This window comes from Aricia agestis, chromosome 10 (genome assembly GCF_905147365.1).
Source record: "Aricia agestis chromosome 10, ilAriAges1.1, whole genome shotgun sequence".
Classification (NCBI taxonomy): domain Eukaryota; kingdom Metazoa; phylum Arthropoda; class Insecta; order Lepidoptera; family Lycaenidae; genus Aricia; species Aricia agestis.
Window position 1 is genome coordinate 2237485 of NC_056415.1, and position 22243 is coordinate 2259727.

General features: G+C 34.9%; 1 protein-coding gene and 1 long non-coding RNA gene across 3 annotated transcripts in view; both read left to right on the top strand.

Annotated features, from left to right (window-relative positions):
• Positions 1 to 22243, top strand: part of LOC121731023 (four and a half LIM domains protein 2) — a 170976-nt gene that overhangs the window by 67219 nt on the left and 81514 nt on the right. The window lies entirely within an intron of this gene.
• LOC121731028 lies at positions 446 to 15326 on the top strand. The gene is made up of 3 exons (XR_006036180.1): positions 446 to 618; positions 7871 to 7876; positions 15316 to 15326. It is a non-coding gene; the product is annotated as an uncharacterized LOC121731028 (long non-coding RNA).

Below are 22243 nucleotides of genomic sequence, written 5' to 3' on the forward strand. Positions count from 1 at the left end.
AACGTAACGATACATGTTTTCTAAACGTAATTAGATAATAATGCTAGTTACTAACGACACCATTGACTAAGCATTACCGAAAAAACGAAAATGTGTTATGACTTATGAACTGGGACGTGGTGAGTGCTGAGTAAACTATGTGAGCAAATAACACCAACACAAATACTGCAAATGTAACAGGACAATGTTTTTATCAAAATATCTCATCAAAAATAAAAATATTATTATATACTTACCTAGTAATTTATGACTTAAGTGTACGATAAAATTACTTGGCATAACGTAAAAATAGAAACATTTCATTTGCTTATTTTGAATTATTAAAAATCGTCAATTGTTTTATGAGGTTAACGCCCACTCTCCACTGCATAACATTCTCTACTGCAAAGTCCACAAAATCTTAAAAATAACCATAAGGTTTGCTCCATTTCAAACAGAACTCTAGAAATAAGTTGAAAGTGATTTCGTTATCGCATTCTAAACACAAACATCGGGGCATCGGACGCCAAGCCAAGTTATCTGAGACCCTTACGTAGTCGGCACTCGGCTCGGGCGGTTGTCGAACGACGATATCGAAACGTGTTTAGCGTCAAGGAGAAATAAAAACCTCCGACCGAGGTCACAGCCGGTGCATTGTCGATCACGAACCGATCGCGAGCACACGTACCATGTGCTTATCACTAAAATCGTTCGAGTGGACCGACATCTACCAGAGAGTCATCAAAACCGATGACAGCAAGGAGAAGAAGATCCAAAAGTTCCCCTCCCGGGAGAGAAACCACGCGGTGCGGAGGAAAAACGGCAACAACAATATCAAGTCGCACGCGAATTGTGAGATGTGCGCCAAGTTCGTGACGGGAGAGAACGGGTGAAGTGTGTGACCGCCGAGACTGCAACTTGCTCAAGTGATAGACTGATATTTATTGTGTAGTACAGTGATAAGGTTTTATGAATATACATACGTTATAAGAAGTTTTTTTTTCTTTTCTGAGTTATTTTAAAGAAACGATTTCGTAATTATTCTGTTAAAATTACAGTTGAAAGTGAAATATTGTGCGTGAGGCAAACCGTTATAGTGCATTGAGTACCTATAAGGTTATTTGTTGATATTTAAATTTTTTTTTATGAAATAAGTAGGCAAACGAGCAAACGGGTCACCTGATGGAAAGCAACTTCCGTCGTCCATGGACACTCGCAGCATCAGAAGAGCTGCAGGTGCGTTGCCGGCCTTTTAGAGAGAATAGGGTAATAGGGGTGGGTAGGGATGGGAAAGGAAGGGAATAGGGGAGGGTAGGGAAGGGAATAGGGTAGAGGATTGGGTCTCCGGTGAACTCACTCACCCAGCGAAACACAGCGCAAGCGCTGTTTCACGCCGGTTTTCTGTGAGAACGTGGTATTTCTCCGGTCGAGCCGGCCCATTCGTGCCGAAGCATGGCTCTCCCACGTAAAAATTAGACACGTAATATTTGTATTTTATCCTAACAACAATAATTTTAAAGGGTAAAAGTAAACCAGCTTTACCAACTTGCAAATTGTATTTATATATTCTTAGATTAAATCTAGTTGAAAAAAAACTGGGGCTGCTGATAATTTCAAATAACAAATCGTTATCAAGATGAGTAAAGCACACAAACCAGAATGACCAGACTCAAATTACACGTTATCTTACAACCGTGTTGTTGAAAAACAAGTTTTAAGGCATTCGGAGTTGGTTTAAAACTTTTTGCAGCCATTCTCAAACCGGTCATATAAAATGTATTACGCAAATTGAACAAACACGATTCTGTTTTGTTATGACATGTGACAATTTGTTATTGCTTTGACGGAACACTTTTATGTCGAATTTTGTGACGTCTGGAGTTAACACTCAGACGTTGTGATGTATTTTGTGATAAGATCTTGAAAATATATTAAGAAATATTATGAACAATACAAAAGCACATAATTTAAAAAATATATAATGATACTATATATATGAAAGTAGGTAAGTAATATATCTTTTTTTTTATGAAATAAGGGGCAAACGAGCAAACGGGTCATGGAAAGCAACTTCCGTCGCCCATGGACACTCGCAGCATCAGAAGAGCTGCAGGTGCGTTGCCGGCCTTTTAAGAAGGAATAGGGTAATAGGGGAGGGTAGGGATGGGAAGGGAAGGGAATAGGAGAGGGAAGGGAAAAGGGGAGGGTAAGGAAGGGAATAGGGTAGGGGATTGGGCCTCCGGTAAACTCACTCACTCGGCGAAACACAGCGCAAGCTCCGTTTCACGCCGGTTTTCTGTGAGAACGTGGTATTTCTCCGGTCGAGCCGACCCATTCGTGCCGAAGCATGGCTCTCCCACGTAAAAAAATCTTAACATAATATTTGATTGTTTTGTGGGAACTATTATATTTAAGATTATAATATTATGGTAATTACTTAATATTATATAATTAGTTAATTAAAGTCTGCTCCCAAAATTTACAATGTAAGTCGTTCGACACAAAAACAAAAGAAGAATAAATGACACAATTTGATAAATTATTATTAAGTACATGATAATATTATTAGTAATTATTATTTAGTAAGAATAATATCAGTAAGCAATAATTTAAGGAATCAAATCAAACATTAAGTAAAATGACTGAAGATTGAAGAGTGAAGATACAATATTAGATCTACTTTAGCAATATTTAGCATCCAATTTATCAGTTAGAAATAAAATACAATTATCTTTTCTGTTAACGCGGTAGGTATAATAATATTATTAAAGGTTGCATACGTGTAGTCTACAGTCAGTCAGTTACAAGTTGAGAGCTACTTATTATTTTACATCTTCCTTCCTATTATTATGAGGTCAAGGACTGTATAAACATTATGAATGCCCAAGAGCCTCTCTGTCTACTGACAGATAGAGACAGACAAACAGGAGATACTTCTCCTGTCTATAAGTATGTCTGTCTGTTACCTCCGCAGTCTGCACGCTTAGGTTTAAGAACTGATTTTGATTAAATTAAATGGACCTGAGTCGGTAAAGATAGGGAAGGATAATGGATACTTTTATTCCAGCAAAGGTGATAAAGGTAATAAAAATAGGCTTAAGTAAGGTTAAGGCACGGGTAGCATAACGCAGTTGCGGGGAACATGTAGTATTGCTAAAAGAAATATCCCACGAGGTAGCATGCAGGCTGTAATAGTAATGAGGTCGGGTCATTTCCTATTTACGTGCACATTGGACTAGATTAAAGTAAACTTGCATTCTATTTTTAAACGAGCCTGAGTGTTATTATGTGATCGTCCGTTGTCAACAGCTTAATATGCCTTGTGGGATCCTAGTACTTCAAAGTCACATTTATAACAAATAGGCGACATTTTATTATTAAAAGTCAACTAACTTTTAGCCCCTTGAAATCACTGACATCCTCAATTTGGTTGTCTTTTGTACGACTCTTTACTTATTTATTGTTTACAATAATTACATGTACATTAGCACCTAGTGCAAGTTACTAAATAAGAAGTGAAAGGAGATCTAAACGATTTTGTAATTAGCTCTTACCTAATTCTTGGAGGACATATCATTTTAAGTAGGCGGTACGTACAGACTACAGATACTCAGTACTATAAACGATAAGAAGGTGTTACAATTTTATGATATGACACAACTCTTCTAGGAGATGAGTTTAGGCTTTCGACTTGGCAGGACCACTACCGGGCCCTTGATAACAAACTACTTTGACAGAAAATCGTAAGTAATTTAGAACTAAGTTTACATAGATGGTGTATTTATTCGAAGACATCCAGAAACCTAGAATAAGTACCTCAGAAACGTCTGAATTATTATTGCTGACGTAAGTATTTAAACTTTTTAATTTTTATTAAAAAATACTTACATGATTCCCTATGACATTAAATATCCTATATCTTTAATGTCATAGGGAATCATCAATTATGATTGCTGAAATTGGATGCAACATTCGCATGCTGCTTCAAAGATCATAATTTGTGACGTACTATCACAAGCACCTATTCAAATATTAAATACTCATTTCAGTGACATTGAAACCTGAAGTAGTAATAAAAATAATAAAATATCTATCATATCTTATATAAATGAGATTTTACTAAAACATCACTTAGGTACTTGACTTGTATAGCGGCATAACTAAAATAAATAATAAGTAAAAAATAAAAAAAACTAATCCTGAAAGCAATAAGTTGAGAAATAGAAAAAATAAACTCCAACTTGTGTGAGATCGTCGTAAAACAAATTGGCTAACCTAATTGGATACTTTGGTTTATTGGTTTCATTGTGTGTTTGGTACCAGTTAGTCCTGTTACTTTAATAGTTTGTGTAACTGTCACTATTGTTGTTTTCATATACTTACGTTACTTTTATACTTACTTGGTGCAAGAAACTTTTACTACTTCTGATATTTTATTAACTGCATTATCTGCTAATAGTTAGTGAATGATTTTGCATTCACTATGATTGAATTCATCCATAATCTGATGTTCTCACCAATCCGCTGCCTAACCGCGAAAAAATGCTGATACAATAATATAATATTATAGCCGCAATATTATTTATTATTATCGCTCAAGATGAAATGTCAAGGACTTCACCTATAAAGTAATTAATCTTTAAAAATCATAGCCCATAAAAAGTTTTTATTAAGAATCTACTTAATAGTATCAAACTATCAAAATTCAAAAGATTTCTTAAAATCTAGGTAAAACGCGTTTTTTTTATTATTAATTCCGGTCGAGGTTTTATAAAAGAGGCCCTGCTTCTACGGTCCTTTTCCTTAAAACTATCGAAATATTTATATTAATTAAAAACATTATTTTACGCATTAATCATCGTAGTGTGTAAGATTTCAATTCAGATTCAAAAATTTGTTGGAAAGTTTAATAAAATACATAGACAAAAAAACAAAGAAGAACATCATTTAAAATGTTGATAGGCAAATACACGTAATGATTGGCGACACAGTCACAAATAAGTATGTTAGTGATAAGAAACGGATGTCAGTCGACGCTCTATCAATACTCAATACCTACGCTCGCCATTTGAGCGCTTGAGATAATAACAATCGGTTATCATCATCACCAAGACGTCTATCATCAAAGTTTTTACTTAAATGGGAAAAATATCAGTTTAAAAATACTGAACAGACTCTTCAGGCTAATAAAATATGAACAACTATCATTACTGCCAGTTTTTTGGAAGTCGGTTAAATGGCTATTATCATGCAAGTTTCCTTTTAAAAGAAGTTGTGTTAATTAGGACTTGTTTGTATTTGCTTTTGCTCAATGATCCCAGACGTCCCTAGTCACTTAAGAACCCTAACCATACTCTTCACATGGCTGGTGATGAAACACTCCGAGACTTGAAAGGGATTTTTAATTGCCGTACCAATGTTCCTAAGTCCTAATTCCCCTGAGAACTTTGTGTAAGTAGATATACTGCATGACTGGTGAGTGGTGAGACATGTTCAATATACATACTTAATATTTTCGAAATTGCAATATTATGCATAGTAAATTATTTAAAAAAAAAACGAGTCCTAGAAACCTTTCTTCAAGAAAACATCTTGCAGAATATCTCTACTAAAAATAACTAGCGCCATCTATGAGCGAGTAGTAACTATTAAAATAAAATATAAATAATGTTTTACCAAACCATTCATAGATGGCACTGTTGTGATAAACGTTCCTGTTTTTTATTTAAAAATAATAATATTTTACATAATATATTTTAATTGCTTTTCAGCAAACGTTAATTTTAAATTAATTACAATATATTCATGGGTCAAGTTTTATTTATAATTTTCGATTCGGGGCTGAAAATAACCTCTCAGAACTTTATTGCTTAGGCTGCGACTATCGCGGGCTACACCACCCTACAGGCCCTACAGGCTATACTGTACAGCCCATTATCCCTGTAGCCGCGAGAACATTATAGAGCCGTCTCCTTTAGGCCGTGCCGAATTTTAAATATTTTTTAGGAGATTAGACCACTTTATTTCGCCCCATGTACGTACTCTGTAGGGCCTCTATGGACGTTGTCGCCCCTGGACTGTGGCCTATAACATCCTATAACCTATTTAAATAAATCTATTACGTTGAAATGATTATAGTATTTTTCCTAAGTCCTGAGTCAGGACTTAGGAAAAATAATTAGGGAGTCAGGACTCCTGACTCCCGAGTGTCCCGACGCACGACGTTATATTCATACGTTATACCTAAATAGTAACCATTGATTTTGTTTCCTTATTCATTGTACCTAACTTATAAATTATAATATTGTAGCAAAATTGGCAAGTAAGTACAGAACTTAAATTAATGATTGGTCATTACTCATTAGTCATTAGTTATTACTCATTAATGTAAGGTACAAAACTTACTTTTAAAATACCTATAAAAAAATTTAATTTAATATACCTAAGTATGTAAGTACTCAAATTTTCAGAATAAATTACACTTTAATTAACTTTAACTCGGGAAAGTTTAAATCCCAAATCGCAACTCGACAGACAAACTGACAGTTTTGAAAGTTACTAGGGATTAGAAAGATAACTAAACTTTTGAGTACTACCTAGTTATAATTTATACTAATTGACATTATTTCACATTTGTATTATTTAACAAAATAAATTCTTATTATAATTATTATTTATTATAGAACAGCATGCAAATTTCGGTGCGTAAAGAGTTCAGACGACAGAATAATTTTGCTTCTGTTATAACCTCTATGGTAACTCAATAAGGTTCAATAGCTAAAACCTCCGAGGTAATACAACTTTGAACATGATGTTCTTGAACTTGAATCGGCGCACGGAACATAAACAAACCGTGCGGCTCGGTGACGAAGCACGCGCGCGACAACGGCATTTGTCATTCGGTAGCCGACCGGGCAGCGTCGCGCGTTTCTTTATACGCGCGTATTTACACTTCGCGAAATTCTTTCCGCGATAAACTCCCAAATATTGACACAAACCAGTGATAAGTGGTGACTAAATGTGTAATTTTAATTCAAAAGAGTGGTGTTAATAAGGAGAATTGTTCGAATGTGACCGATAAGATTTCGATTTTGTGATAACGGTTACAATCCTTTATTGATATTTTATACGTAGTGGAACGTAGTAAAAGGAAAATTAGAGGTAATTGATTATACCGTATCATACTTATTACGAGGACGAAAACCACACTCAGTACCACGAATAATTTTTAGAGTTTAAGAGTTTTAATCAAAATGTGTTTGTGTAGTAAGTAGAAAAGCAGAGAAAAAAGGTTTGTAAAGGCACAGTTATAATAGATTTAAAGTCCCTATTAGATAGCTACCTACTAGATATGTACTAGGAAAACACGATAAATACCGTAAATACATATACCGTAACTCTAATTTATTGTGATGAATGAAGAAGAGAATATGATTAACCTTGAATTTAATGAAGAGTTTAACAGATAATGTATGGGGCTTAGTTCAAAATTTTGAATTAATAACATTTAAGTACTTAAGATGACGCCGCGAAAAACCGTCTTGGATATGTTTTAGATTGCTTGTTTTCTTAGATAAATGATTGGTCTCGCGCGCGCGCTCGACACGCGCGAGACCAATCATTCATCTAAGCTTAAACCACAGTAGGGCCGCGATAGTCCGAACACCCAAAATGTATAACCTGTTCGGATGTATGCGGCATTCGGATTATAGTATACAGTAGACATTTTTAAAGGCATTTTTTTGGATGTTAAAGAGTTTGGATGATAAAAAGATACTAAGGGCCTGTTTCATCACTTCCTCTACAACCACCACTTAACTTGACAGATAAAGTATGGAGAATCTGTCGAAAAAGTTGTGAATAGCCTATCCATAATCCAGCACTTTATCAGGAAGTGGTTTAACAGGCACTATAGCTTTTATTTACGTAATAGTGACTATTTAATTTGTTAATTTTGACGACAAACCAGATCTTAAGAGTTAGATTTAGTTTACACGTTAAAATAACAATGGGTTGTCTCATGATAATGTTAATATTATGATAAGGATTAAGGTTGTTAGGTATGCCCACGGAGTAAAAACACAGTTTACTCCGTGGGTATGCCGGCGGCATACCCACGGAGTAAACTGTGTGCGGCATAATGCCGCATACCTTAGAAGTTAGAAACAAGAGAAACTTGTACAAGCAGTTGGCGCAAACGGCACACCGTCAATCTACAGCTAGCATGCTACTAGTAACGTGTAAGTCGTAAAATATAATTCAATATAAATTATAAACCAACCAAAACGTACCAATTCTAATATATCAGCAACTAGCTCTGACTTAGGGCGCGTTCAGAGGTGAGCGTTCGGATTCAGCCCGCGTCTTTTTCCCGAACGCTACAGCAGAAACCGCGTTGCCCTTTAGTCGTTACTTTAGTCTTTCCTTTCAATTTCAGTTTGAGTTATGGCATAAGTGTCATAACTGTCATTATATAAATTGATTTAGATCTACGTAAGACGTACATCTAAATCATAGACATAAAATATATGTCTCTAATGTCTAATGTGAGTAATGGGCATTGTCCAAAAAAAATCACATGTACTTTTTATATTTTTTTTCGTTAAAATAGAGTATTTTAAGAATATAAATTAAATAATTTTGAAATTCATTGGCTAGTTTTTTCTCAATAAATTTTTAAAGTTTCGCTCTGACGTCATCATCGGCCGCCAATCGACCTCTGCATATGTTTTAAATTTCCTTTCAATCTTATTTATAATGGCTGGTTCGTCAAATGCAAGTTCTCTTTATGTGAAAGCTGATACGAGAAGCTCACCAAAAGTTGGAAACGTAACGTTGATCGAATTTATTGCTAATTTAACGCCATTGAAGGTCAAACAAAGGTTAAACGTATTTGTTCAAAAATATAAGTAACTAATGGGTATTTTTTTCGTTTATGTACAGAAAAACGATCCCTGACCTTATTCCTCGAAATGTTTTTGTAATGAGCAAAATTAAAAAAAAATAGACAATCCCCATTACTATCTCTAGTAGGGCCAAACCAGAGATAGATCTAATATTTCGAACCGCCGTAAATCAATTTCCTTACTCTGAATACTGAAATTTCAAAAATGTCTCCGCGAAAGGCAAGACTAAAGTAACGACTAGGGCAACGCGTTTTCTGCTGTAGATGTAACCTGTAGCGTTCGGGAAAACACGGTACGCGGGCTGAATCCGAACGCGCACCTCTGAACGCGCCCTAAGTCAGAGCTAGTTGCTGATAATATAATATTACGTACGGATCAAAGCTAATATTGAATTGATATAATCGGACCATTTGACATAGGTCCGTCAACTGCCTATATATGAATCAATTTCTTCGAAATTCGATGATACAATTTGGATACAATATTTCATCTAAAGTCTAAACTTTCATTACAGAATCTCACTCAATGTTAAAACATGATAAAAAATAAACAGAACGGAAGAGTGCGATTACATTTTATGTTTTTACAACATTAGGTATTGCTTCTAGTGCTGTATCAAAACGCATTCGTTTCTTTTACTAATTGAATAAAAATAGAGAATTAGGTATACCTCTATTTTTTTATTCAATGTTCAGCTAGCATTTGTAATTATTTACCTTAATATTATATTATGTGTACTTTTAGAACAGAATCTGTAATAGCTATCAAAATATCTTATACTTAAGTCTGATGGCAAAAGTATTAAATTTTATCATATTTTGAGCAGGTTCACTTTCGTCTTTCACAATGATAGCTGTACAGTTTAACTCATAAACGTTGTCTAGGCTCTACATAATATATAATTTTTCTCGTAGAAAGCAAATTTTCTATGGTATTTCTATGAATTTTTTTATTCGAGTTTTCATTCGAATCGTGTTTCTTTTACAGCAAAAGCATTTTAAACTAGATAAGTAATATTTCAATTCGTTACATCCCGATATTTTTTTTCAAATAAGTTCACCTCATACTCTGTTAGTAGTTACCAACTCAGTACCCAGGTATGTTCGAGGTGAGTCACAACTCACAGTGACTCGAACTTGTTTTGGTACCGCTTTGATAACTACTGAACTGAACTAAATTTCTTTGAATCACTACCGTTGATAAGAGTTTGCAGTGCCAGTTTAAACTTTGAATCATCGCTAGACGCTATTCAATATTGTGTTCTAGGAAATAGAAAAGGCAATAAGAAAAGTAAAAAAACCGGCCAAGTGCGTGTCGGACTCGCCCACGGGGTTCCGTACCGTTATAGAACGAAAGTAAGCAAAAAATTGTGTTTTTTGTATGGTAGCTCCTTTAAAGATTTATTTTATATTAATTTTATTATTAATTAGTACAAATATAATTATGGACGTTGTGAAAATTTCAAGCGCATATCTGTTGCCATTGTTTTGCCCCCCCCCCCCCCCCCCCCCCCCCCCCGGAAACATTAACTTTATTTTCTTTTTAGTATTTGTTCTTATAGCGGCAACAGAAAAACACAATCTGTGAAAATTTCATAAGTCTAGCTGTAGCGGTTCTTGCGATACAGACGACAGACATCTAAGTGTCAGTAATAGAGTCCCGTTTTTACGGGTACGGAACCCTGAAAAGAAGATGATTCGAATTTTGAATACCCTGCAGTTTTCTATCACCTGATAATATACAAAATTACACAGCGAATAACTATACCTTGCTTCTCACGTCATGACAGATAAAGATCACACCGAACTTTATGAAGAATTACACGTTGCGCAATTATGTAATATCTTTATAAAATGATTAAGTAATAACAATTTGTAATTACTAATCAGAAATATTTGATCGAAGTTACTATATATTTATTTTGCCGATGATACTAAATCTGTGCGATAAAGTTTGATTCGTTTTATTTGAAACTTTGTAAGAAGATCAATAAAATCTGTTTTATGTGTCTCGAAATAAATTTATTATGGAGCTGTTTGCGAGGAACCAGGGTCGTCTAGACAACTAACAATAAAAGAACCCCTGCGTAAGGTCTAAACTAATGGTACCAAAGAAAACACATTATCCTTTATTTTGCTCTGAAATCTTGTAATCCCACCCTTATTTATTATATAGTTCCGGACAGTGAGAAAGTTGCGATTTGTGCGACTGTTTTTATGTTTCTAGTGTTTGCTTACTTTTTAATCCCCCTTAAATCAGTGGGGTGTTTACTTTGACGAGTCTCTGCATCATCATTTTTTTATTATTATCATTTATTAGCGCTCGTTGCCTGACACAAATTCCGGGGTTAAAAATGTTTGGTTTTTTTTTCTACTTCTGGAGCAATTTCTTCATTTGCTTGATATTCCACACTAATATTATAAATGAGAAAGTGTGTTATGCCTTTCCTTCTGACTTATTATTTAGGTGAAATGGGGAAGGCCGGTCGAAACTTTTCGTAGATGCCGCCACCTTAGCTTTTACCTGTCAATGATTTTGTCAAACAACAACAACAATTTTATTTAGTAGTTTTGCATAATTTCTGTATTAATTATATTGAAATCATTATGTATTCGTCTTGGCGTGTAAGTGAGCTAAAAGCTGAGCTAATGAAAAGAGGTGCATCGCTTAACGGAAGACGGGCAGAATTAGTCGAAAGGTATAACCTCAAAAATATTTGATTTTCATTTTTTTCCAATAAAATTAGGCACTTATAGCCAAAAAATGGAAAAAATGTGTACCTTTTTACAAATATTTTTAAGTTACGTAACAATATTAAGTAAATATACAATTGGAGCTTGAATTATAACTTCTGTTGTTGTTATTTATTCTTAACTTTTTCACCTTGTAGATTGGAACTTTACTACCGGAATTTCAATTTTGGAAGTGCAGAGAATCAGTCCGTTGACGATGTGATGGAAGTTCCTCATGTTAGGACATATCGAGACATAAATGCTAGTTCATTGTTACCTCATGTAACCCAAACTCACATACGACAGTAATTTTGCTTGTAAGTATACATAGCCCATGTACATAAGTACTAATATTTTCATTACAATTCAATCAAATACCTATAATCACCTATAATATTTTATTACTATTTTTAGTGATGGCAAGAAAATAAGTGAAGCTAAGGCATTGTGTGAGTCCCGATACCTACCTTGTTTTAGCAAGAGGATTTGGATTCAAATATGGGGGAAAATACCTTTATTAAAGGATATTGCAAAAAACTATGAAGCAGCTGCAATATGAAGTAAATTTAAAGCTTCACAAAAGTGGAATAGCACAGGAATCTAACTGTAAACAAGTTTTTGTTTCTTATAACTAAACCAAGTTTAGTTATAAGAAACAAAAACTTATTATTCAGCTATATCTGTAATATATTAATTTTAAAGCATTAATGTGATGAAACTGGATTAAAGCATTGTTATAATATAAGATCATATAAATAAAACATACATTGATTTTGTACTTTTTATTATCAACAATACATTTCCAAACTTACATAACATAAAACAAATAAAAAATATTTCTGATGCTACCTTTAGCACACAAAAAGAGTTTGTAAAATTTTATATTATTTTGTTACACCTATCAATCTCTCAATGTGCACACATTGCCTGGCAAGCTTCTGGTCATGTTTTAGCAAAACCCCTGCTATTTGTGACTTGCCTTTTAAAAAAGTAGGTATGTTAATAGTAAATGTTATGTTTTTTATTGCAAAGATTCAAGACCTATTTGATTTGATTGAACATTAAAACCCCTGTCTGCCATTATAATACAGTCTCCTTCTTGACACTAATTATCTATTAAAGGACTTCACTGTATCATATTTTGACGGTCACTTGTTGCTCCGCCGTACCCTTGAGAACAATTATCCACCTGGGGTTGAGCCTACTAAAAATTTAATAGTATTTTTATTTTTGTATGAGCTAGTATGAATGAGTAGCTCTTTGGGCAGGGTATCTGTAGTATCTGTATCTGTGTATCTGTGTTGATTCTTGAGACCTAAAATAATAATTTTATATTATAAAAACATGTGTGGAAACAAACTATGTCTACTTATATATTATGATTTACTTACAAAATATAGTTAAAATAATGACATACCTGATAAATACTTATGTTTTGGAAGTCGGAATCATGGAAATGTTTACATTTTTATGGGGCCTAACTTCGGGCCTAAAGTTTTTCCTTATTATAGCTTTCAGCCACATCTTAGCCATATTAGGATCTTTTGGGAATTATAGTGGGCACCTATTTCTTTACAAAACGGGACTTCACACATCTTAGGCATGTTATTTATTTAAAATAATCGAAAATTCCCTTTTAATTCCATACACTTTGACAACTACAAGGTGAAAGCTACTATAGCGCCACTTTGACAGTTGCCAACCCCATTGTGTACGGAGGTCGGAGATAGTTTAGGTCCAGGTAAAGGACATGGGATATTTTTATCCCGAAAAAATCCTGCGAGCGTCAAAAGTTCGGACCAACAAAGTTTGGGGCAACGTATTAATAAACTATGATAGAGTGTTATATAGACGAGTCACCTCGACGCCATTACAGTCTTACAAGTTACAGCTGATACTGATGTCTGTGAACATGAACATCAGAATAGCTCGTTATACTAACGACGTGTTTACTTGCAGTGTGTGCAGTCAATATTTAATTTTAAAAAGTCAACACGTTTTGTTTCGTACTAATTTGAATGCGTTCGTTCTGGGAAGTAATTTATTTGCTAAACTACGGGGTATCCAGTGTCGAAGTTATGGCAACACTAAATAAAATTATTGTTGTAGGCTGGTATTCGAAATTTAAAACATATGTAGGGCAAATTCCCAAATTGTTGGCAGTTGGCCAATTTATAGCACCTTAGATTTTGAAAATGCTAGGATTGCAAATAATAATTATTAGGTTTATCTGTAGTATGAACTCTTAAAGTTCCCTAAATTATTTTTTATTAAAAATTAAAACATACGAAGACGACAGTTTTCTCACAAAAATCTTAAGAGTTAGGACAGGGCGCGTTCAGAGTTCAGACGTGCGAGTTTTCAGCAAGGGCGGATAAAGCGCGCGTCGCGTGTTTTTACAAACGCTATATATTTATAGCGATGAAATTTAATAAAATGTATGAAAATAAGATAAAGATTATTTTCATACATTTCCACAAACCGCGAACGCGCAGAAAACTCTCACAAGTTAAGAAAAATATAGAGTACTAACTTTTTTCTAGTCTCTCCTTACCAAATCTTGATAGCTAGACTACTACTAGTGTACCTACACTACATACATGTTGTAGCCTGTAGGTTATTTTAGTGTTGTATACTGTAGTTTACATCACAGTGATTATAACAATATCCATCACCGTGCGATGTTTGTGTTGATGAAACTGATGAGAGAAATATTTACATACTGTATCTTATTTTGTATAGAGTCTAGAGAATGAATGTTTGTACTTTGGGCACAGTTGTTGATTGAATAGCGTACATTTTTGCACGTGCTGCTTCTCTAGGCTTAGAAGAAACCCTTAGAGCAGGGGTTATCAAACTTTTGAGGAAGTGGAACATCAAACTTTTTGATACCTAAACTCAATTATGTTTAGTACCTAAACCCCTGTATGGGGCTCAGAAATTAGAACTGAATTATTGGTTTGACTTATGTGCGATGTACTTCTATTAAATAATATACCTACGATAAGAACGACTTTTTTATCGCATGCCGCTTCTTGTTATCATGTTTCAAACAGCATAATTATTTTAAACAACAAAATGAATAACGAATTGTTTTGGAAAACCCAAAATACCACGAAGTCCAGGTTGGGAATTACTGCTTTACAGGATTTCCTTTGGAAATGTAGAGAAAATCAGATTTTTTGCTTTAAGACACGATGTCTACAAGATATCCAAATATAATGTTATGGTAGAGAAGATATGACATACCCACTTTCTACGTTGCGACCAAACAGTGCATGAAGAGAAATTGATTCGCGCGTCTGTCAATATCGTGTGTGACTCTCTTATTTAATGCTCTATTTTATTATTGCTTGTTTAAAAAAACTAACAAACACATTCTAAATACGAAATCCTAAAGACAATCTTTGTAACTCAGTGTATGTGTAATAGCCAAGGTCCTGTATACATACGTGTATTATCAATTTTCTAGATGACGCCTGAAAATTCGTTTATCACGTGGGAACCGTACTTTTTTACGGGATAAAACTAACCTACGTTATTTCTCGAGACTCAAAGTACCTTTATACAAAATTTCAGTAAAATTGATTTAGCGGTTTCGCCCTAAAGAGGTAACAGACAGACAGACCGACACATTTTCGCATATATAACATTAGTAAGTGTGGATAGTAAATATGATAACAAGACAAAAGTCTCAGTTCAGTGGCCCAAAAACCCGATACGTCGCCTGTCATATTGTGCTGTCAATGTCAACATGACAAGTGATTAGCGCGCCCAACTATTCTTGAGCTCGGCTGTTGTGACATGGAGGTCACATATTAAAAGAAAGTCTGCAACTGCTAAATCAGACGTTGACATTTGACACCAATTCTTTAAAACTTACCTATTGACACAGATAAGTCCTTTGCACAAGGCTTCTTCAAAAAAATTGAGTTTAACCTAGTTAAATTAAGTTTAACCAAGCCTGGGTTATCTTTGGTATAAGTGGGCATCACTATTATAGTAGCTATACCTTTTAGCTTAGGCTCCTAACTTTACCATCGCTTTGATAAGTAATGATTGGCTTATCCGGAAGTTTTGTCGCTATAATAGTGAGCGAAAGAAACAAAACTTTTGGATTCGCTAATTAGTCACTTATAAGGCATCCATTAGACGGTAGGTTTTGCTGTCAGTTTTACCACAGTCATGACTGTGACTGATGAGTAACCTACCGTGTAAGAGCGTGACTGACGGTTGCATGAAGCTGATTGACGAAAATCTGGATACATTCGTCAGTCCATCAGTCACCATCAGTCAAACATAATTCATGATTGACGGAATTGACTGACACTTGCATGAGCGTATAATGGATGCCTTAGTGTGAAAATGGTGTTTAATATTTAAGAAGCGAGTGTGACAAAAAATATTAACTGTAAATAACAATAAACACGCCCACATCACTGCCCAAAACCAAGGCCCAGCACTCCCTGACATGGCTGTGTAACATGCAGCGTTCAGCACACCCTGTATATGACATGAGCTTATAAATAATGACAGTTATTAGTTAATTAATATATGCATCGTCAGCAGGTAATTGAGAGTCATCAGTGTTCAATTGTTACAAGCATTGTTAATACTAATGTTAATACTTATTCTCAAATGCTACTAGTATTTGGGAATAAGTATTATTAAGTCAACATTTCTGTTGTTGAACTTTGTATACGCAAAATAGAATCCCGTGGGAACGGTACATTTTTCCAATGAAGCCTGTGTCCTTCCAGGTGTAACTCTAAATAACATTACTATGTGCCAAACATCCAAATTTGTTCATTAGTTTCGAACCCTAATAAAGCCAATCAAAATACTTCTTTTAAATAATATTACTTATGATACATTTTTACGAAAAATATAATATATTCAATATTATACAAAAGTGTCCTTTTCTATAATATTGAATATCCCGGTCTTAAAATAGAAATTGCGTAAGGTCGCCATATTTTCCTTCCTCGAAGGACCAATATGTGGAGTATTTGATGTGAGTTGTCCTTCCTTCGATAACTCTACAAATATACTATTATGTATAGCGTTATTTTCATAGATTTGCGTACATTCAAAAAGTTGCATCGTTGTTGTATAATTTAAGATTTAAATTAATAAAATTCGGACACCATTTTAACGTTTTTGTGTAATGTTAAAGCTTGTATTTTAATTTTTGACATTAACATCATTCACACGCCAAAACAAATACATCAATTCTCAATTATATGTTTGATCTACCATTGCATCGTCTCGAGCCAAAACTTTTAGTATTAAGTATTAACGTTATGTTCTCTTCAACTATTTTGCACAACATTTATGCAAATTGTTGTAAATTACAAAGACATTTTCATAAACCTAAAATATGTTTAACTCTAAAGAATACCAAACTGTATAATTTTGATCAATTTTCAGTTCTGCTCAACTGGTTTGAATCTGAACCTGTATTTAATGGCATGAGTTTTGTTCGCTTAGGTTGGGTTGCACCAGAGGCGTAGTTAAAGTTAAAGTTAAAGTTATAAAGTTATAGTTTAGGCTAAATTTAGCTTTAACTTTAACCTTAACTTTGACCGGAGAAATTGACAGATGACAGCTGGTCTAACAAGGTTATAAATGAACGTGGGCGGGATCGCTGCTGGTAAAGGAGAACTGTCAAAAATGGCGTCTTTGTATGATGATAGCGTTAGTTCCTTTTTTCGCCACGTGCATTTAAAACCTTGTCGAGCTCTATGGTTATGGTTAAATATGGCATCTTGATGGCGTCCATTTTTAACTTTAACCAAAGATTTGACATTTTGCATTGTAGTTAAAGTTATAGTTTGTTATAGTTAAAGTATTAAAGTTATAGTAACGCCTCCGTGGTCTAGTGGTATAGAGCGCGGCTCTTGACTCGGAGGTCGTGGGTTCGATGTCCGCGTTGGAAACATATTGTTTCCAATTTTGGTTAGGACATTACAGGCTGATCACCTGATTGTCTGACAAGTAAGATGATCCATGCGTCGCATGTAAAAAGTCGGTCCTGCGCCTGATCTCTCGCTGGTCGTGTCGGTCTTCCGTCCCACTGGGTTATGAGAGTAAAGGAATAGAGAGTGCTCTTGTGTACTGCGCACACTCTTGGGCACTATAAAATTACTCTTGCGTAGCTGGCCTGGTTTCAATGAAACCGGCCACCGTCACCGAAACCGGTGTGGGAGCTATTATTATTATTATAAAGTTATAGTTAAAGTTAGTTGGTGCAACCCAACCTTAATAATATTATACATCATGTCGCTGACGGTAATTGTAAATTAAATATACAGCCTGTATGGCTGTGCTCAGCAATTTGTAGCTAATAAGCGGCTCCGTGCGCCTGTCAATCTGTCCATTTAATATGACAATCACGAGAAAAGAAAAAGCCTTTGTGAGACTTGCTAACATTGGAGCAAGCACAACTTTACTTTAAATTAAATGCTTAGCAAACTGTAAATGCACCACTCAAATTCAACTGCGATTAAAGCGTCCAAACTTTTATGTGAACAGCTATTAAAATCTAGGATCACTTCTTGCTTTTAATCCGAAATCTAGATATTATTAAGTCATTTTTTTTTTAAATAGATAATTAAAATAAGAGTACACATTTTTAACCTTCATTCTATATCGTGATGGCCACCATCGGTTCGGTAACCATCCCGGCAAGAAGAACCTTCGCAGCGTAAGAAACTCGCACTGGGTCGCTATTTTCTCTACACATGAAATGAATGATGTTTTGAAATTAAATAAATGAGGAATATTAATAATCGACCCAATTCTGATATCCAGCTGGTGATTATAAATGTTTGGATTCCTTGTAACTCGCACGAATGTAAACAAATTGCTTGACCTAGACGCACGGGAGACGTATATATCTTAGTTTTATTGCCTTCTTCAATGGAATGTCTACTCTCAGTTTGTATAACGACCCAAATTCCCTGAGAGAACCTGTCATAATTCTTGGATGAGTCATCGTAGCGCCAACTGCCAAGAGAGTTAAGCCCTATCACTCAAGTTGACGCGAAAAATTGGACTCACGCGTCAAGGTTTTTCCAGTTTGAGAAGAGTAAGTTGATATGAAGACTAGTCAGGCCAGTTCATTTTAATAAATGCATTGAAGATAAAAGGTATTTCAAGTTTTAGAAGCTTTTCCTTGCAAAATAATTCGCAATACTTTTGATTTGACGTCTTTTGTCAGGACTCTTTAAGTATCTCCGTAAGTCCGTACCCAATTTCATAAAACTCATGTTAATGGTTTAATCGTGAATGTGGTGACAGAGAGACTATAGCATTTATGATATTAGTAGATGTTTCTATATAACATTGATATTAATCTCCACATGTATTTAATATTTAATTCGCGGCGAAACTAGGACACCATACTTAATATTCTAACCACGTAAAGAGTTTTATAGTTATGTGGAGAAAAAACTAGTAATACGCTCGTTTCTGATGCTAATTGTGAACCGCCTAACCTTCTCAAAAAGGCGAGGATCCTTAAGGTTGAATTCTTATGACCGTTTTACCAACAGCCCCCAATATTGAGTATCTCTTAAAGGTCATTAATGGAACATTTCCTTGAGATTTCAAATTTCAGACCTTGGTGACTTTTAAGCTTTGCTGAAATTGTATTGACTAAAACATGTTAGCCTTAAGAATAACATAATCCTTAAAGACTGATTTATAGGCCCTAACTATAAGGTTTGCCCTGTGAAAAAGAATATATATATCAGATCTCATGTAGAGCCAAGCTTTTGAATCTATTGAATTTTATGAATTCTTCAGACTGATTTGACGAATTCATAAGATTCTTAAACAAAATATGCGCATCACCTCAACGATGGAAGCGAAACGGCAAAGCCATAAATATTTACTGATATTATGTAAAATAAGTTGAAGTTAGGGTCGGTAGAGATAGGCCGTGTAGACTCAAAAGCTTGGCTCTACATGAGATCTGGTATCTTTTTCACAGGGAAGACCTTACGTGGTCATCTTGGCAACATTTTGCATGAAATATTTTTGGTGGGGTTTATTTAGCTCATCGCGCCATCTCTTTCGAGCCCGGCCATGACGGCGTCGTCCATCGTCTGGTACCGTATGTGGTCCTCTTTACCCAGCGGTCAGGACTCAGGATAAAAAAATATGTCCAGAAATAAGTAAAAATGTTATAAGTAGCAGTAGTTCGTCTTAGCTACATAATCACAGTATCCAAGGCTTCAATGTCTTATATCTGTGTGAACGATTAGTTGACAATAGTGTGATAAATTCTTCGGAAGACCTTGTCGGTAATTGTCGTGGTGTTAGTTGGCCACGACTGGCTGATCTCATCACCTGTAGTCTATATTCTATAGTATAATATTATAGTTATCTATTAGCATTTCTATCATGGTCATTCTTATCAGAGAGTTATAGAAGAAATTGTTGGTAGAGTTTAAGATTGTTTCGCTGTCACGACTTGACTAATTGATTATGATGATAATTACACATCACAATCAAAATCAAAAACAACGCTTCCTTGCTAGGTTGTTTGTATTTCGCATATCTATTGTCCACTGCCGGTTTACATACGTTGTTAGCCCAAGCCAAAAAACGCTCAGAAGTTTCCGCTAAAACTGTATTAATATGTACTATGTATCAGCCTAGACCTAAAATGGTCACATTTTGCAATTCCTCTCAAATCAATTCAGAAAATGAATCGTCAAAACTGTCAAACTGCCGAATGTCAAATTAGTACGAATTATGAATTGCAACCAGAGTGACCGTTTTGCGATTTTTAAAAATGAATCATATTATGATTCATAATATGATTCTCCAAAGCGACCATTTTAACCCGCAGAAAAGTCGATTCATAGGCAGATGGCGGACCAGCGCAATTTGGACGCATTATGTCAAACCCAGCCGACAGACTATGACTAACATTAACAAAGCCCGAATAAATGAAATACCATTTATTTTTACTTTGACTCTTGAGTTTTGACGTACCTCAATCAAATAAAGAGCAAGGCACGACATTGGAGTGCGCTATCTAGGCTATATTTAAGTCCAGATTAGCCTCAATGCTCATTTGAAACCATACGCAGCCCAACCCTTCTTAGCTGTTATCAGTGAGGTCACTATGAGTAAGTGTTTGTTTATTTTTTTATACTTCAGCTACTGTTGTGTTTTGGTGGAAAAAATTACATTCTACATTAGTGTGACACTTTTTAACTGTTTTTATTAACTGTTTTTACTTTATAAGCACTGTGAAACTTTAACTTAATTCCAATTTTTCGAACGGTTCTTTAATTTAAAAAGTTGAAATACAATAATTTATTTCGATGTTTTAATAAAACAGCTATTTTCGTATTCTAATTTATATTTTGAAGTGTTCTTATTTTTTCACGTCGGAGCAACCATATTTCGCGACAGAAGCTTTCAAAATGTCGTCGGATCTCGACAAGCATTTGATGATGTTCACCGACTACAAAAAGGTACTAAAATGGTACTAAATATAACCTTTAGATCGCTAAGAGATCCTCAAGCTAATGAAACTTACAATTTCTTTACGATCATCTTATGAATACGGATACAATAATAAACACTGAATATTGCGATAAAAATTTATGGCCTCGTTAATTCGCATCAACATTTTAATAGCTTTCATGACAGATTCCTTATACATCGGCTGCACTACATAACAGTACTTCAAGGATTTTTTACGCAAGAAATTAGAACTACCGCCATCTTGTAAAGTAGTGGTTCTTAATTCCAAGTGGTCCGCGAAACCATCCTAATACTATGTGAGAAGGAGCTTCCAACGTAAAACCAATTTATTAAAATTCAAGCATACATTCAGCATTTCCTTAGTATTTACAAATTACTTTTATTTGAAACACACGCATGCACACGCCAATAGATCGACAATATCATTAACTACATAATATTCCACGTTTAAATTTTTTAGCTCAATTTTGAACTAAGATTTAGTAAAAAATAGTAGTCAAGGTAGTTTGCTCGGGGGACGGCTTTAAGTAACGGATTTTGGTCGGATTATTTACCCTCTGCTCCGACCTTTGCGTCATGTTCCATATACATCCAAGTATCTATGAATATACATAGTCGAGCTATCATTTTGAGTGACAGCTTTAAACAGAGAGCAGCTTAAAACTTTATCCTTGTAGGTTTGTATTTGTCTATTTTAGGGATTATCATCCTCGGTATGACCCCAAAAGAAAACGCGTCGCGACGTCGCGTCAGTGAAAATCAGACACCGTCTGTAAATTTAGCATTGAAACTCTACTCCCGAAACAGTTTCACTTAAGTTGATTGTTAGTTTACTTCGGAGGGGTTGAGACGCCTTTTTAAGCCCGCTCTACATGACACCCAATAGTTTTTTTTGGGAAAGCGTTTTCCTTTGCAAGGACGTCAAATGTCAATACCTACCTTAAATCTAAATTAGTGGCACCCAACCTTTATGTTATTCGGGACCCAACTAGTTTTGATCTTGGTGTCGCGGGCCGCAACCAAAATTTTGTAAGGTTAATAACAAAATTAGCCTATTAAAAGTGGAAAAATGTTCACGACTTTTACGACGACTTTGAACTATTTTGCCGATCGGCGTAA